General features: G+C 36.8%; 1 pseudogene; it reads right to left on the minus strand.

Annotated features, from left to right (window-relative positions):
* Window positions 1-4,657: 4,657 nt before the first annotated feature.
* Window positions 4,658-17,884, minus strand: LOC109683588 (sorting nexin-9 pseudogene; annotated as a pseudogene).
* Window positions 17,885-19,172: the final 1,288 nt, after the last annotated feature.

The raw sequence follows: 19,172 nt of genomic DNA on the forward strand, positions 1-19,172 counted from the left end.
ACATTTTAGCTCATAATGCTGCATGGACTATTTTGAATTTTTACAAACATGTAACTCCAGTTCAAAAAACAACTTAGTCTGAAGGTTGAATTTATCACAACAGGTTCAACTCCTGGAATTGAGTCTGTACATCCAGGATTACTCCCCATCTATCACCATTTTTAATTGGGTGAAACATACTTTGTAGCTCATAATGCAGAATTATGATAAAATTCTTAGAAATATGTAATTCCCATTCTTTAACCACCTTAGTTAGAAGTTAGGCAGTAAGTTCAACTTGTGGAACTGTGTCCTTATTTTACAGGAATACTCCCCATCTATCCTGGTATTTCAATAGAGAGAAACATTCATTTTAGCTCATAATGATGTATGTTTTATTCTGATTTTCATAGAAACATGTAGTTCCCATTCTAACCAACTTTGAAAAGGTTGAATAATTGACACTAAATTCAACTCTTCAAACTGAGTCTGTATTTCACAGGATTTTCCCAATTTATCATGGTTTATTTGGTAGAAACTATAATTTTATGTATTATAGTTTGTATAATTTGTAAGTATTATTCTGAACTTCATAGAAACATATAACTCCCATTGTCTAACAAACTTAAGAAGGATCAATTTCATGCAGTATCAACTCCTGGAACTGTGTCTGTATTTCACATGGTTACTCCCCATTTATACAGTTAGAAGGCTGAATGTCTTCCAGTATGTCCAAAGCTTGGAATTGAGTCTGTATTTCACAGTATTACTACCCATATATCTATGGATGTTTTTGGAATGAACATTCCTTTTAGCTCAAAATGCTATATTATGCTGAATTTCATGGAAACATGTATCTCTTATTTTTTATCCAACTTTGTTAGAATGTTTAATGTCAGGAGTAAGTTCAACTGCTGGAAATGAGTTTGCATTACACAGGATTAATCACCATGTATCACTGTATTTGTTAGAAATATTCATGTTAGCTCATAATGCTGTGTTGTTCTGAAGTTCATAGAAACATGTAAATCCCATTCTAAAACTAATTTTGTTAGAAGATTGATGTCTGGCAGTAGGTTTAACTCCTGGAATGTAGTCTTTATTAAACATTATTAATCTCCATCCATCATGGTTTTAATTGGGTAAAATATCTATTTTAGCCCATTGTGCTGTGTGTATTATGCAGAATATCATAGAAATGCCCATTCTAAAACCAATATTTAGTAAGTTGAATGTCTGGCTCTATACTCAACTCACCAAATGTCTGTATTTCACAGGATTACTCCCCATCTAACACCATTCTTAATTAGGTGAGACATTCATTTTAACTCATAATGCTGTCTGTATTATTCTGAATTTAATATAAACATGTAACTCCCATTCTAAAACCTAGTTAGTTTGAAGGTTGAATGTCTAGCACTGTGTTGTATTTAACTGGACTATTCCCTAATTATCACCATTGTGATTTGTTAGAAACACTCATTTTTTTAGCTCAAGTGCTGCATATATTATGGTGAATTTCACCGAAATTGTAACTCCCATTCTAAAACCAACTTAGTTGGAAGTTTGATTGTCTGGCTGTAGTTTCAACTCTTGAAATTGAGTCTCTACTTCACAGGATTACTTCCCATCTATCTCAATTTTAAATTGGGAGAAACACTCATTATACTTCATAATACTGCTGTGTTAGTCTGAATTTTATAGAAACATGTAACTCACATTCTGAAACCAACTTATTTAGAAAGTTGGGTGTCTCTCAGTAAGTTCAACTGCAGAACTTGAGTCTGTGTTTCACAGGCTTAGTCTCCATATAACATGGTTTTTGTCTGGAAGAAACATTCATTTTAGCTCATATTGCTATATGTATTATTCTGAATTTCATAGAAAATGTAATGCCCATTATAAAAACAACTTATTATGAAGGTTGAATGTTTGGCAGTAAGTACAAGTCCTGGAACTGAGTCTGTATTTCACAGGAATGCCCCAGGTCTATCATGGTTTTATTTCAGAGAAACATTACTTTTTGTTCATAATACTATATTATACATAATTTCATTGGAACATGTAACTCCCATTCTAGAACCAATATAATTAAAAGATTGAATATTTGTCAGTAAGTTCAACTCCTGGAATTGAGTCAGTATTTCACAGGATTACTCCCATCTATCCCATTTTAATTGGAAGAAACATTCATTTTTGCTCATAATGCTGATGTATTATTCTGAATTTCATAGAGACATGTAACTCATATTCTATGCCTTTTCTTTTTCTTTTTGGCAGTACTGGTGTTTGAACTCAGGAACTTGTGCTTGCTAGGCAAACACTCTACCACTTGAGCCATGCCCCCAGCCCTTGTAACTCCTATTCTAAAAGCAACTTAGTTAGAAGGCTGAATGTCTAGTAGTAAGTTCAACTCAGGAAGTCCATATTTCACAGAATTACTCCCCTCCTATTATTTGGGAGAAACAGACATTTTAGTCACAATGCACTATATTATATGCTGAATTTAATAGAACAAGTAACTCCCATTCTACAACCAAGATATTTGAAGTTTGAATGTCTGAAACTAGGTTTAACTCTTAGAAATGAGAGTTAGAAATGAGACTGTATCTCAAAAAATTTATCCCCATTTATCTCTGTTTTTAATTGGGAGAAACATTCATTTTAGCTCATAATGTTCAATTATGCTGAATTTCATAAAACATGTAACTACCATTCTTTTGCCAAGTTAGTTAGAAGGTTGAATGTCTGGCAGTAAGTTCAACTCCAGGAATTGAGTCTATATTTCACAGGATTACTCCCCATCTATCACCATTTTTAAATGGGAGAAACATGCAATTTACCTCATAAAGCTGTATGATGTGGAATTTCATAGAATTATGTTACTCCCATTCTAAAAATAACTAACTAAAAGGTTTGAGTGTCTGGTAGGATGTTCTATTTCTTTTGAGTCTGTCTTTCATGGGATTACTCCTATTCTATTACTGTTTTTAACTGGGAGACGCATTCATGCTAGCTCAAAATGCTGTATGTATTATTCTGAATTTCATAGAAATATGCAACTCCCATTCTAAGAGCAATTATGTAAGAAGTTTGAATGTCTGCCAGTATGTCAACCCTTGGAATTAAGTATGTTTTTAACAGGATTGCTCCCAATCTATCACAGTTTTTATCTCAAACATTCATTTTAGCACATATGGCTGTATTATGGTGTATTTCATGGAAAAATGTAACTCCCATTCTAAAACCATCCAGGAGTGTGTTCAACTCCTGGAATTAAGTCTGTATTTCACAGGATTTCAATCTATATATCACATTTTTATTTTTATTTTTTAGAATAAACATTCATTTTATCTCATAATGCTGCATGTATTATTCTGAATTTCATGGAAACATGTAACTCCAATTCTAAAACCAACTTAAAAACAAGGCTGAATGTCTGGCAGTTAGATAAATTCCTGAGACTCAGTCTGTGTTTAACAGGATTACTCCCCATCTGTCATGGGTTTTTTTTGTGACAAACATTCATTTTAGTTCATAATGCTGTATTAGGTTGAATTTCCTAGAAACATATAACTCCCATCCTTTAACCAGCTTGGTTAGAAAGTTGAATGTCTAGAAGTAAGTTCAACTGTTGGAAATGAGTCTGTATTTCACAGGATTACTCCCCATTTTTCACCAGTTTCAATGGAGAAACATTCATTTTACCTGTAATACTGCATATATTATACTGACTTTTGTAGATACAAGTAACTCCTATTCTAAAACCAACATAGAAAGAAAATTGAATGTCTGGGAGTAAGTTCAACTTCTGGAACTCAGTCTGTATTTGATAAGACTGCTCACCATCAGTCACCATATTGAATTGGGAGATGCTCATGGTTCTGTACGTATTATGCTGAATTTCATAGAAATCTGTAACTTTCACTATAAAACCAATTTAGTTAGAATGTTGAATGTCTGGCACTAGGTTTAACTCCTCAAACTGGTTCTGTATTTTGTAGAATTATCCTAATCTATCAGTGTAAGTTCCACTCCTTGAACTCTATCCATATTTCACATGATATCAACCCATAATGTGTATCATTGTTTTTATTTGTGGGAAACATTAATTTCAGCTCACCATACTATATGTATTATTCTGAATTTCATAGAAACATGGAACTCCCATTCTAAAACCAACTTAGTAAGAACTTTGAATGTCTGTCAGTGTGTTCAACTCCTGGAATTGAGACTGTATTTCATAGAATTACTACCCATATGCCAGGTTCTGGGGGAATAAACATTCATTTTGTCTCATAAAGTTTCATGTATTATTCTGAATTTCATGGAAACATGTAACTTCAAATCAAAAACCAACTTGGAAAGAAGGTTGAATGTTTGGGAATTGATCTAATTGCCAAATCCAACTTCATAGTATGTATATATGTATTATGCTGAATATCATAGAAACTTGTAACTCCCATTCTAAAACCATCATTTAGAGGGTTGAATGTCTGGTAGGTTCAGTGCCTTGAACTCAGTCTGTATTTCACAGGATTACAACCCGTCTATCATAGTTTTTAGTTGGGAGGAACATTCATGTTAGGTCATACTGCTGTATGTTTTATTGTGAAATTCATACAAACATGTAACTCCATTTCTTTTTTTTCTTCTATTTTTTAAAAAATTTGTACATATATTAAACAACTGTGTCATAAACATTATTCTATGGAATTTTATAAAAGAAAAATCAATGGGGAAATTACTTATAAACCATTAACAAAAACCCGTGATACTGAAGCCCAGGTCCTCACATTCATGTTCATTTGATTTCCTCGTCACTTAGTTTTTGGTTTATTTACGCTGGCCCAGACTTTCTAAAGTATAATCATGAGGTCAGGAAAATGAACGCAGTAGGTCAGGTGTAAGGCCACTGTGGAAGGCAGAACTGCCGCCTGCAGGACATACAGTGTGAGAGTGGCCAGATTTCAAGCCAGCAGCTGTGACCCTGTGCCATTAGCTGACGCAGTAGGACGCACACTCTGCCTGAAGGCCAGGATGGTCAGGATGACCATCATTCTGCACTCTGCACACTTCTGCATGTAGTCCAGGTCACCACCAGTTGAGACCCTAAACTTTCCCATGCAGTGTGGAGAGGACAGGCACTAAACCCAATTTCATTCCTGGAGAGAACACCTGAAAGCCTGCTGCTCTACACTGCAGAGTAAGTGGACACCAGGCTACTGCCAGCACTTCTTCTGTCTAGTGACAACTGAGGGATCAAGAGCAGGGGGGCTGGAAGCACTGTAGGAAGCTGGATGCTCCTTCCCCAGGCCTTCCCCGGCATAGGAATCAGGATGGGTATCCTCTTGGGAGGCAAAACTGGAGAAGTTTTTAAAAAGTTTGACTTTTAAAAAAGTTTCTGACTCATTCTTTCCAGTATAAAACATGCCTTACCTGGGATTAGAAAGGAGTACAAAGAGAAAGTACTGATCATCATTTAAGAGCAGCACAAGAAAAACGACCCAACAGGCATTGGGGGCCAGGTGGACCTGCTCTTCTGCCAGGCTGTAACCACCAAAGAGACCTGCGATGGTCTATCTGCCATAGCACCTCGAGGACGTGAACAGCCTGGGAGACTCTCTGCTTCTTTCCTCCTGAGAGGTGAGCACTTGTGTCATAGCTATGCCTTTGAAGGGTGTGCAGACTTTCCTAAACAGACAGGAACCCCAAAGGGCTGAGAATTATAAAAATATACAAACATAATTCTTTATCCTGGCGTATTTTTAAGAAAACATTTAGTAGTTAATTATCTGATATTAGGTAAGAACTAGAAGATCATGGGTAATATATAAATTTTGACTCTATGTAAAATACAAGTGTGGAGGGAGATCCCCTAATTCTCCATCCAAAATCCTGATAAACTTAAGTATTTTCAAAAAATAGAGACAATTTCCCTTGGTTTAAATAATGAGTGTGGAAATGAACCAAAGAAGACCATCCCTAAATAACAGCATTTATGCTGGCTAATAAAGAAAATAGGTTTCTTAAACTCCTATTTCTTTTTCGCTTTCTTCCTTTTTTTGTTTTCTTATGAGGGGAAAAAATACTTTGAATTGCATTGCCCCAAGTTAGAAGGAAGCACTTTGGGGTTTTCTTCATGTTTCATTCTGTTCTACATAACAGGAAAACGGCTGAGGGCCTGCCTCAGCTTTTCTGCAATTGTTTCATAGAACTGCACTTGCTGCCCCAGGTAGAGGCGGATGACGCTGTTGTAATCGTAGATCTGGTTACTGGGGAAGTGATTCATCTCAGCTTGCAAAGCGTAAGACATGGTGCCCACGCGCTTTACCATAGTCTGTTTCTCTTGTGGGGTGATTTTACTAGTTGCAACTAACTTATCACTTTCTTTCACTTTTTCTATTGCTCCCTTGTGAGCACCAATGATGTCTGGGAAGCAGCCGAGAAAACCTTTGTACTCATGATTGCACTCCATCAGGAAATGAAGGTCCTTTTTTGGCTGCTCTGCCACAAGACTGGCAATTTCTTCGTAAGTCTTCCCCGCTTCTGTTACTGCATTATTGAGGTCTGTTTCACCTTGATAACCGCTAGAACTAAACACTATTGCTAAGCTCTGTAAGGCTTTTCCTATCTTCTGATATTCCTTTGGTAATGGCCCTGTGCAGCGCTTCCAGTGCTCCTGCCCCATGGTCAGCAGCTCCTTCACACCATCATCCATGGCCTTGGTGAAATTCCCCACAGCGTCGCACTTCTGTTCTATTTCTATTAGGTCCAAGTCTAGGTGCCTCTGGTTCCATGGTGGAAAATATCTTAACTCCCACCAGCTCATCTTTCTCAGCCTTCCTCTTTCCAGTTTTCCATTCCTTCTCATCTCGGAAATTCAGGAACTGCTGGAAAACCTCACTTTCTGAGACCACTGGGTGCCGACACATCCTGGTCATCCAGGCCTGAAGCCTCTCCATGCGCATTTTGATAAATTCCTCTTCAAAGCGACCTGTCACTTGCTTGTCTGGAAGAGAAGGGATTGGAATGGCTGACCCAAACTTAACCAGGAGACGCTCATACAACCAGTCAAAGTGCTTATACCTGTGGCTTACGGATCGATTAGTGTTAGTGGGTGTCAACTGATACTCAATGTAGCTCTTCAGACCATACATCTTGGAGCCTTTCTTAGGATCCGCTACCACACAGTCAAACGTAGAGGTAGGATAAACCCACATGGGGCCATAATCTCCAACAATAATGGGAATTTTTTCTTTGGGTTTTGCTAGTTGCTTGGCCAACAAATACTGTTCCATTCCAGGTTTTGCAAATCCAGGAAATTTGTTCAGTGGCAGCTTCATGGAAGAGGCACCAGGACAACTGTTTCCTCCTTGGAGACCTCCTGCTTCAGCCGATTCTGAATCCTTAAAGTAAGTTCAAGAGAACTTGGGCTCATCCCAGTCTTCATCCCAGTCATTGTCATCACCTGTTGCTGGTCCTTGGTAGGCCTGAGGGTGGCCAAAGGCAGTGTCCCAGTTATTGGCAGTGTTTCTCTGAGTGCCTGTCCCCTCTGGTCTGGCCCCCCAGCCATCCGAACTGTCCAGTTTCCAGATTTGGGGGCACTCCAGGCTGACCAGGGGTCACTGCTACCACCGACTTGGTTATTGCTGTTGGCAGCTGACGAATTGGCTTGGGCTGTACTTGCTGAGAGGGAATCAAGGAAAGCTTGGTCAGCCACTGAATTTCCACAAGAAAACTGATCTTTTCCATCACTGGGTAAAATTTCCACGTAGTCTGTGGGAACAAGCCTTTGTTCTCCTTTGCTGTTTCTTCCTTCCAGCCATCCTCCACCAACATCCGGATTTGTACTTGTGATAATTTCTCCTTCACTGACTGTCAGTTCATTATTTCCAGGTTCAGCAGCAAAATCATACATGACCCGAGCCTTGGTGGCCCCCGACCGCCGGCTCGTGTCCCGCGCCGCTGCTGCTCGGCTGGAGTCCGGCGGACGAGGACGACGAGAACTAGGACGAGGGCGGCGGCGGCTGCTGCGCTGGGCCCCGAGTGTCGGCGCTCCGGCCCGGCCGCTGGGCTCCAGGCGACTCCCGCTCTTGCAGTTCCTGAAAGTCCCGGCTGCGCGGTAACTCCATTTCTAAAATCAGCATAGTAATAGGTTGACTATCTGGCTTTAAATTCAACTTCTTTAATTGAATCTGCATTTCACACAAGTACTCCCCATCTTTCATGGTTTTTATTTCTAAGAATCATTCATTTTGCTCACACACAATTCACAGGTAAATTTCATAGAAATATGTAACCCCCGTTCTAAAATCAATAGTTAGAAATGTTAAATATCTAATAGTTGGTTCAACTCCTGTAATGGAGTCTGTATTTCACGGGATTACTTCTTAGCTATCACTGATTTTATTGGGTGAAACATTCATTTTATCTCATGCTGTATGTATTATTCTGAATTTTATAGAAACATGTAACTCCCATTCTAAACCAATTTTGTTGGAAGGTTGAATATCTGGCAGTAAGATCCCCTCCTAGAGCTGAGTGATGATTTTTAAGAATTAATTCCTTTCTATCATGGTTTTATATGCATGAAAATTTCATTTTAGCTCATAATTCTGGTTTACTTTTTAAACAACTTATTTAGAAGGCTGGTTTCTGGGAGATAGTTCAACTCCAGGAATTGACTCTGTTTCTCTAATAATTATTTCCCATGTAACTGTTTTTAATTGGGAGAAATGTTCATTTTATCTCATAATGCTATATGTATTATTCTGAGTTTCATAAAAACACATAAATCTCATTCTCAAAGCAACTTAGAATTAAGGTTGAATGTTGGGTAGTAAGTACAACTCCTAAAGTTCAGTGTGTATTTAACAGGATTAGTCCCCATCTATCACATTTTTTTAGGAGATGCATACATTTTACCTAATAATGCTGTATGCATTATGCTGAATTTCATAGACACGTGTAACACCCATGTTAAATCCACTTTGAGAAGGTCAACATCTGGCACTAACTTCAATTCCTCAAACTAAGTCTGCATTTTGCAGGGTTATTCGCCATCTATCATAGTTTTTAATTGGGGAAACATTGATTTTAGCTAGCTAAAATCATAATGCTGGCTGTGTTATGCTGAATTTCATAGAAACTTGTAACTCCCATTCTAAAACCAAATTAGTTTAGTACTCTCCTAAAATCAACTGAACTTAACAGATCTTTCTCAAAAGAAGAAACTCAAATGGCCAAAAAACACATGAAAAAATGCTAACCATCTCTAACCATAAAGGAAATGCAAATCAAAACGTCACTAAGATTCTACCTCACCCCTGTCAGAATAGTCATCATCAAAAACATGTGTTGGCAAGGATGTGGGGAAAAAGGAACCCTGGTACACTGCTGGTGGGAATGCAAGCTGGTGTAACCATTCTGGAAAAAAATTTGGAGGCTCTTAAAAATCTAAACATAGACCTGCCATATGATCCAGCAATCCCACTCCAAAGGAATGGGACACAGGTTACTCCAGAGGCACCTGCACACCCATGTTTATTGCAGCACTATTCACAATAGCTAAGTTAAGGAAACAACCAAGATGCCCCACTATTGATGAATGGATCAAGAAAATGTGGTATTTGTACACAATGGAATTTTACTCAGCCATGAAGAAGAAGGAAATCTTATCATTTGCAGGTAAATGGATGGAACTGGAGAACATCATTCTGAGTGAGGTCAGCCAAGCTCAGAAGACCAAAAATCATATGTTCTCCCTCATATATGGACTTTAAATCTAGGGCAAATGCAGCCATGTGGTTGAACTTGGATTACATGACAAGGGGAGAGCACATATGGGAGATATAGGAATAGGTAGAAAACCCAAAACATTAAAGTGTTTGATGTCCCCATTCCAGAGGAACTAATACAGAAATCTTAAAGCGACAGAGGTTAACATGAGAAGGGGATCAGGAACCAGTGTAACAATCAGTTAGAGATGAATCAACATGGGTTGTAGCACATGTGTACATGAAAGTAATGCTAGGAATCTCTCTGTATAGCTATCCTTAACTAGCAAAAACACTTTGTCTTCCTTATTATGCTTATGTCTTTTCTTCAACAAAATTTGAGATAAGGGTAGAACAGGTTCTGCCTGGAAGTGGGAGGTAGAGGGGGAAAGAATGGGGGAGGGAGGTAGGGGGGTTATATGACCCAAACAATGTATGCACATGTGAATAAATGAATAATAAAAATAAAAATAAAATAAAACCAGCTTAGTAAGATGGCTGAATTTATGGGAGTAAGTTCAACTTCTGGAACTGTGTCAGTATTTCACAGGATTCCTACACATTTCGACTCATCCTGCTGCATTACACTGAATTTCATAGAAATATGTTATCTCCCATTTGTTAACCAACTTAGAAGTTTGAATGTCTTCCATAAGTTCAATACCTGTAACTGAGTCTGTATTTCATCAGATTACTCCCCTTCTATCAAAGTTTTTATTTAGGAGAAACATTCATTTTAGCTTTTGAGGCTGTATTATTGTGAATTTAATACACACACATTAACTCCTATCCTTAAATCAACTTAATTAGAAGGTCGAAGTCTGGGAGTAAGTTCAAATCCTAAAATTGTGTGTGTATTTTTCATTAGTACACCCAATCAGTCATGATTGCTATTGAGCAAAACACTCATTTTAGCTAATAGTGCTGAATGTATTATGAATTTCGTAGAAACATGGAATTCCCATTCCAAAACCAACTTAGGTAGAAGGCTGAATGTCTGCCAGTAGGTTCAAATCCTGGAATTTATTCTGTATTTCACAGGATTACTGCCCATATTATCACCATTTTTAATGGGAGAAACATTCATTTAGGCTCATTAATTCTGTATGCATTATTATGAATTTCACAGAAACATGAAACTCCCAGGATAAAACCAACTTAATGTGTCTCAGTAGGTTCAACTGATATGATTAAATCTTCATGCCACTTGATTACTCACCATCTAGCACCATTCTTAATTGGGAGAAACATTCATTTTAGCTAAGATGAATGTTTCTCCAAAATAACAAAAAACCCTTATCATGGGTAGTAATCCTGTGAAAACTGACACAGTTCAGGACTGGAACTTACTGCCAGACAGTCAATCATCTTTTAAGTTGATTTTAGAGTGGGAATTACATGTTTTTATGAAATTCAGCAAAATACATCCAGCATTATGATCTAAAATGAATGTGTCCCCCACTTAAAAATTATGACAGGTGGAGAGTAATCCTGTGAAATACACACTTAACTCCAGGACTTGAACTTACCGCCAGACATTCAGCCTTCTTACTAAATGGGAGTTACATATTTCTATGAATTTCATAATAATATATGTAGCATTATAAGCTAAAATGATTGTTTCTCCCAAATGAAAACTGTTATAAATGGGGAGTAATCCTTTGAAACACAGACTGCATTTGAGGAGTTGAAATTAAGGCCAGACATTACTTAGTGGTAATTTCAAGTGATGAAACCAATAATACATTGCAAAGAGCTTCTTAAGGGTAACAGGAAGTAGTTATTAGAACATTATCTATAAATGAACATTGTTCCAACATCCTTGGGCAGCATATTAATTTGGTAGCTTCATCTTCCTTTAATTTCATGTGCTCCATTCACACCATAGTTAACAAATATGAATGTTTCGCCCAAATAAAATCATGGTAGATCGGGTGTACTACTGTGAAATACAGACTCAACTCAAGGATTTGAAATTGCTCCCAAATTTCAACCTTCTAATTACATTGGTTTAAGAATAAGAGTTATACATTTGTTTAAAATTCACTATAGTACAGCCTTAAGAACTAAAATGAATGTTTCTCTCAAATGAAAACCATGAAAGCTAGGGAGTAATCTGATAAATGTAAACTCTGTTCTTATTGCCAGACACTGAATCTTCTAAGTTGGTTAAAGAATAGGAGTTACATATTTCTATGAAATTCAGCATAATATAGCATTATGCTCAACTCCTTGAACTGAGTCTGTGTTTCATCAGATTACTCCCCGTCTGTCACAGCTTTTATATGAAACACACATTCATTTTCACTCATAAGGCTTTATTATGGTGAATTTCATACAAACATATAACTTTGACTCTTAAACCAATGTAGTTAAAAGGCTGAACTTTGGGGATGATTCAGAATCCTGGAGTTTAGTCTGTATTTCATAGGAGTATCTAATCTATCATGGTTTTATTTGGGAGAAACATTAATGTTAAGTTATAATGCTGTATGCATTATTCTGAATTTCATAGAAGCATGTAACTCCCTTTTTAAAACCAAGTTAGTTTGAAGATTGAACGTCTGGCCCTAAATTCAACTTCTCATTCATAGCCTGTATTTCGAAGGATTATTTCCCATTTATAATGGTTGTTACTTGGGAGAAACAATCATTTTGGCTCATAATGCTTTAAGTATTTTTATGAAATTCATAGAAACATGTAATTCCCATTTAAAACAAAGGTCGTAAAAAGACTGAATGTCTGCCAGTAAGTTCAACTCCTGGAATGGAGTTAGTATTTCACAGGATTACTCCCTTTCTACTATCATTTTTAATTGGGGGAAATATTAATTTTAGCTCATAATGCTGGATGCATTATGCTGAATTTCACAGAGACTTATACCTTCCATTCTAAAGCCAACTTAGTAAGGTGGATGACTGTCTGCCAATAAGTTCAGCTTCTGCAACTGTGTCAGTATTTCACAGGATTACTGCCCATCCATCATGGCTTTTCATTGGGAGAAAATTTTTAGCTCATTATGCTGTATTATTTGAATTTCATAGAAATATGTATTTCCTATTCATTAACCAACTTAGAAGGTTGAATATCTGGTCATAAGTTCAACACCTGGAACTGAGTCTGTGTATTTCATCAGATTGCTTCCCATCTATTCCAATTTTTATTTGAGAGTAATATTCATTTTAGCTCATAAGGCTGTATTATGGTGAATTTCATAGAAATATGTAACTCCCATTCTTTAACCAAGTTAGTTATAAGGTTGAACTTCTGTCAGTAAATTCAAATCCTTTAATTGAGCCTATATTTCACAGGATTACTCCCCATATATCACAGTTTTTATTGGGAAAAGCATTAACTGTAGCTGCTATTGCTTATGTATGAGTCTGAATATCACAGAAATATGTAACTCCCCTTATTTGAAGGTTGAATATCTGGCAGGAGGTTCAACTGATGGAGTTAGTCTGTATTTCATACCAGTACTCCCTATGTAGCATGGTTTCTATCACACAGAAAATTCATTTTTAGCTCATAAGGTTGTATTGTGGAGAATTTCACAGAAAAAATGTAACTCCCATTCTAAAACCAGCATAGAAGGTTGAATGTCTGATAGTAGGTTCAACTCCTGGAATTTCTTCTTTATTTCACAAGATTACTCCCCATTTTGTCACCATTTTAATGGAAGAAACATTCATTTAGGCTCATAATTTAGTATGTATTAGTCAAAATTTCATAGAAACCTGTAAATCCCAATGTAAAACCAGTTTAGTTAGAAGGTTGAATGTCTGGCAGTAGGGAAAACTGCTTCAATTGAGTCTGTATTTCACTGGATTACTCCACATCTATCACCATTTTAATTGGGAGAAACATTCATTTTAGGCCATAATGCAGAATGTATGATGCTGAATTTTATAGAAACATGTACCTACCACTTTTTAAACAACTTATTTAGAAGTTTGAATATCTGATGGTAAGTTCAACTCTAGGAACTCAATTTGTATTTCACAGGATTACTCCCCATCTATCACCATTTAATTGAGAGAAATATTCATTTTTCCCTCATAATGCTGTATGTATTAAGATGAATGTCAGGGAAACTTCTAACTCTCATTCTAAAACCAACTTGATAAGAAGGTTGAATGAGAGTGAATTCATCTCCTGGAACAATATCAGTATTTCACAGGATTACTACCCTTTAGTTATGGTTTTTCATTGAGAAAAAAATTAATTATGTCTCCATAATGCTGTATTATGCTGAATTTCATAAACATATGTATCTCCAATTCTTTACTCAACTTAGAAGGTTGACTGGCTGTATGTTCAACACCTGGAAGTGAGTCTGTATTTCCTCAGGTTATTCCCCAGCTTTCATGGTTTTTATTTGAGGGACACATTCGTTTTATCTCATAATGCTGTGTGTATTAGGGTGGATTTCACAGAAACCTATAAATCCCATTTTTTAACCAAATTGTAGATGGTTGAATGTCTATCAATAAGTTCAAGTCCTAGAACAGAGTGTGTATTTCACCAGACTTCTCCCCATCTATAATGGTTTTTCTTTTAAAGAAACATTCATTTTAGCTCTTAATGCTATATTGTGGTGAATTTCATTCAAACACATAACTCCTATTCTTAAACCAACATAGAAGTTTGAACTTTGGGAGTAATTTCCAATACTGGAGTTGAGTCTGTATTTCACAGGAGTACACCCAATCTTGCATGGTTTTATTTGGGTGAAACGTTTGTTTTATTCTAAATTTTATTGAAACAAGTAACTCCCATTCTAAAACCACTTTGAGAAAGTTGAATGTCTGGCTCTAAGTTCAACCTGTCAACCTGAGTGTGTACTTTACAGGATTACACCACATTTATAATGTTTTTCTTTGGGAGAAACAATCATTTTAGCTCATAATTCCGTGTGTATTATTATCAGTTTCATACAAACATGTAACTCCCATATAAAACTAACTTAGTAAGAAGATTGAAGATCTGGCAGTAAGTTCAACTCCTGGAATTCTGTCTGTATTTCATGGGAATGCTCCCTATCTTTCACCATTTTTGTTTGGGGGAAGTCATTCATTTTAGATCATTATGCTGGATGTATTGTGCTGAATTTCATAGAAACATGTAACTCCCACTCTAAAACAAACTTAGTTAGAGGGTTGACTGTCAACCCTCTAACTCCTGGAACTGTGTGAGCATTTCACAGTATTACTGTGAAAAACCCATAATCAGCGTTTTCCATTGGGAGTAAATTCATTTAAAGTATAATGCTCTATTATGCTGTGTTTCATAAAAATATATAATGGTCATTTGCTAACCAACTTAGTTAGAAAGTTGAGTCTGTATTTCATCAGATTACTCCCCTTCTATCAGTTTTTATTTGGGAGAAGCATTCATTTTAGCTCTTAAGGCTGTATAATTGTCAATTTTATACACACATGTAACTCCTATTCTTAAATCAACCTTAGGTAGAAGGTTGCACTTCTGGGAATAATTTCAAATCCTTGAATTGATTCTATATTTCTCATTAGTACACCCAATCTATCATAGTATTTATTGGGGAGAAATATTCATTTTAGCACATAATGCTGTATATATAATTATGAATTTCATAGAAATATGTAACTCTAATTCCAAAAACAACTTAGTTAAGAGGCACTTGGAACTGAGTCTGTATTTCACCAGATTACCCCCTGTCCATCACGGTTTTTATTGGGGAGAAACATTCATTTTACCTCATAATGCTGATGTATTGTAGTGAATTTCATAGAAACATATAGCTCCCTTTCTTTAACCAACTTAGTTAGAAGGTTGAATGCCTAACACAAACCTCAATTTTACCAGATTATACCCTATCCATCACTGTTTTTATTTGGGAGAAACATTAATTTTAGCTAATAAGCCTATATTATAGTGAATTTCATAGAAACATGTAACTCCTTTCTTAAACCAACATAGGTAGAAGCTTGAACTTCTAGGAGTAATTTCAAATCCAGAAATTGAGTCTGTATTTCACATTAGTACTCCTAATCTACTATGATTTTTATTTGGGTGAAACATTCACTTTAGCTCATAATATTGTACAAATTATGCTGAATTTCATAGAAACAGTAACTCCCATTGTAAAACTAAGTTAGAAGGTGGATGAGAACCTGAGTTTGAAAAAAGTTACTTAAAAATTAAGGCATTAATATGTTTCAAAGACCATCCCAACAAAAGGAATCCCAATATACATAGTCCTCATGTGGATTTTCTTAGTGAGGATATTTTTGGGTACTGAAACGCTAAATGCCTATGATTAAATATAGCCAATTAAACACACTCTTTTATCCCACTTAAATTACTTGGACCATGGGCAACTTCCAATTTGTCATCAGTATTTTCTTCCTCATCTGTTCTCCATACTTCTGGGCAGTTGCTCTACCACTTAAGCCCCACTCCAATCTTTCTCCATACTTCTATAAATTTTGTTTTCCTAAAACTTTTCTATCAGACTTAAATCTAAATACATTAAAAAGGTATCTATTTACATTTTCTAATTAAAACTTGATGAAATTTTCTTCTCACAAGAAAGGCATTTCTAAAGAGGAAGCAAGATCATTATAATGTCAGCATGTATTAGAGTTGGAAAAACTACTTCTGAAAACATTTGATCTGAGTGAGGAAATTATTATGTCCTATCAGTGGCTTATATGTGTCACAGGTCCTACTCAAATAGAGGGAAAAAATGCCTTATGGATAAAATTAAGCAGGGAAAGATGTGATCCTTACCATGTCTGAAAACCTATCAGGCCAAAAAGGAAGTGATAGGGAAATGTGCAGCTATGATTGAAAATTGTTGATAAAAGTTTGGAGGATTGACTCAGACATCAAACTGATGGGGCAAGAGGAATTAGGTAGACAGTGAGACTGATGACTATGTAGTTGAGAGACTAGAATGAAAGAGGAATATTTAATAGACACAGATTAAAAACTCTGTAATGGTATAAATGTTTCATCCTATTTTCCTTGAAAGAAATAGTTTGAGGATTCATGTAGCTGTAAAGTCACAGGAAAATATTATTCATTTGGCTAAAATCTTAGTTTTGCTCTGTTTATAAACCTGCATGCCCTGTTATCTGTGTCCAGGAGGCTCAATGTATCTGGGGTGAAAACACAACAAATCTGACTGCTGTCATTTTTCACTCATGACCATGAACAAGTGGTCATGATGACAGCAATCATATTTCTCTGGTGAACTTATTGTTTTACTCTCTTAGTGTTCTAGTTCACTAAAGCTGCTATAACAAAATACTATAAATTGAGTAGTTTATAAATGAGAGAAATTTCTGTGTCACAGACTAGAGACTTGGGAAGGCTATGAGCAAATCACCAGCAGATTTAGTGTTTGATGAGAGCCCTCTATCTTCTTATAGATGGTGCCTTCTAGCTGTGCCCTTGCATGATAGAAGGGAAGAGCAGTTCTCTGGGGCCTCTTTTAAGAGGGTACTATTTCCATTCATAAGGGCTCTGCCCTCATAACCTACTCACTAACCAAAGGCTCCACTTCTAATTTCATCAAACTGTGATTGGGGACTTTTTCTTCCCAATAGAACTATGTTTGCCAGAAATATTTAGTTCTTTTCCCATATATTTCTTTTTTCCTTTTCCTTTTTTCTGTCTTTCCTTCTTTCCTTCCTTCCTTCCTTCTTCCCTTTCCTTCTTTCTTTCTTTCTTTCTTTCTTTCTTGAGATGGGAGGGTCTTGCTTCCTTTCCTTGGCTGGCCTCAAACTCCTGAGCCCAAGCAGTTCTCCTACATCAGCCTTCCAAGTAGTTAGAGCCACAGGTGCACACCATTGCTCTGGACTCAGTGATTAGGTTTCCAATATATTAATTATTGGGGACACATCCTATTTGCCTCTCAAACTGCCATTAACCTCTCCACCTTCACTCTTGAATAATGACCTTTCTTCTGACACCAAGAAATTGTAGACACAATCAGAAGAGAATATCTACAAATTCCCAGCATGTCTAACCATTGTCAGACACTTATACACATATACTCTGCCTTCTGTCTTACAATGATGGATGAATTGTCCATGTTCCGATGTGACACAAGCCCTTCTATCAGTGCACCGGATGCCATTCCCTCTCTCCTAATCTGTGATGTTGCTCCATAATTGCCCCCTTTCTTTATTGCAGCTAAATATTTCCTCTTTCAGATGCCTTTTGCCACCAGTAGGTAAGTTTGCTGCAATTCATCCCATCAGTGTATATAGTTGCTGTAATTTATCCCACTTTAAAAAACAAACAAAAAGCACACTTCCTTACAACCACCCTCCATTTTCTCCTTTCCATTAAAACAAAATCCTTTCAAAGATTTTTCTGTTTCTCTGACTGCTCTTTCTCACCCATTCTCTCTTGAACCTACTCCAGTCAAGCTATTGCCTCCACTATTCCATGGAAACAACTCTTGCCATGATCACCCATGACTTACATGTGGCTGAAACCAATGGCCATTTCCTTTGACCCATTAGGAGCAATTGGCTCTGTATTCTTATCTAATCAATCAGTCAATCAATTAATTTCCCTTTTTGCTTGCTGGGGATTGAAATTTGCTAAGCAAATTTCTTTCTTTACTTTCTTTTTTTCTTTTCTTCCTTCTTCCCTCCTTTGTTTCTCTCTCCTCTCCTCTCCTCTCCTCTCCTTTCCTCTCTTCTCTCTCTTTCTTTCTTTTTTAAGATGGTATCTCTATATTGCCCAGGCTTTCCTGGAACTCCTGGGCCCAATGATCCTCCAGCTTCAGCATTGATTTGACTCCACATTCGTTTCTTTTCTTTGGTAGTACTAGATTTTGAACACAGGGCCTCTACTATTTGAACCATGTGCCCCTCAGCTCAGTATTTTTGAAGTACTTTTTTTATCTTGTCTCCTCAAACACTGCCCTCTTCTTGTTTCCCTTCTACTCTACTGACTGCTCTTTCTCAGTCCATTCCTTTTTTCCTCAATCTTCAAGTGTGCACTAGTGGGCACTCAGTCTTTGAATCTCTTTTTTCTATCTATACTCACCCTTACTAATCTCATTCAATTTTTTAGCTTTAAATATAACAAGTTTATGACCCCCCCACCCTCCTTTTTGAGGTACTAGGGATTTGAACTCAAGACTTTGAGCACGCTAGAGGATTAGACCCAAAGCCTTGAGTATGCCACTGGAGCTATGCCACAATCCATTTTTTTTGGTGGGACTGGGGTTTGAACTCAGGGCTTCACACTTGCAAAGCAAGTGCTCTACTTCTTGTGCCAACCTTCAGTCCATTTTTCCATTTTGCTCTGGTTATTTTGGAGATGGGGTCTTGAGATCTATTTGCCTGGGCTGGCCTTGAACCATGATCCTTCCGATCTTGCCCTCCAAGTAGCTAGGATTACAGGCTCCC

The sequence above is a fragment of the Castor canadensis genome, chromosome 6, assembly GCF_047511655.1.
Source record: "Castor canadensis chromosome 6, mCasCan1.hap1v2, whole genome shotgun sequence".
Taxonomy (NCBI): Eukaryota; Metazoa; Chordata; class Mammalia; order Rodentia; family Castoridae; genus Castor; species Castor canadensis.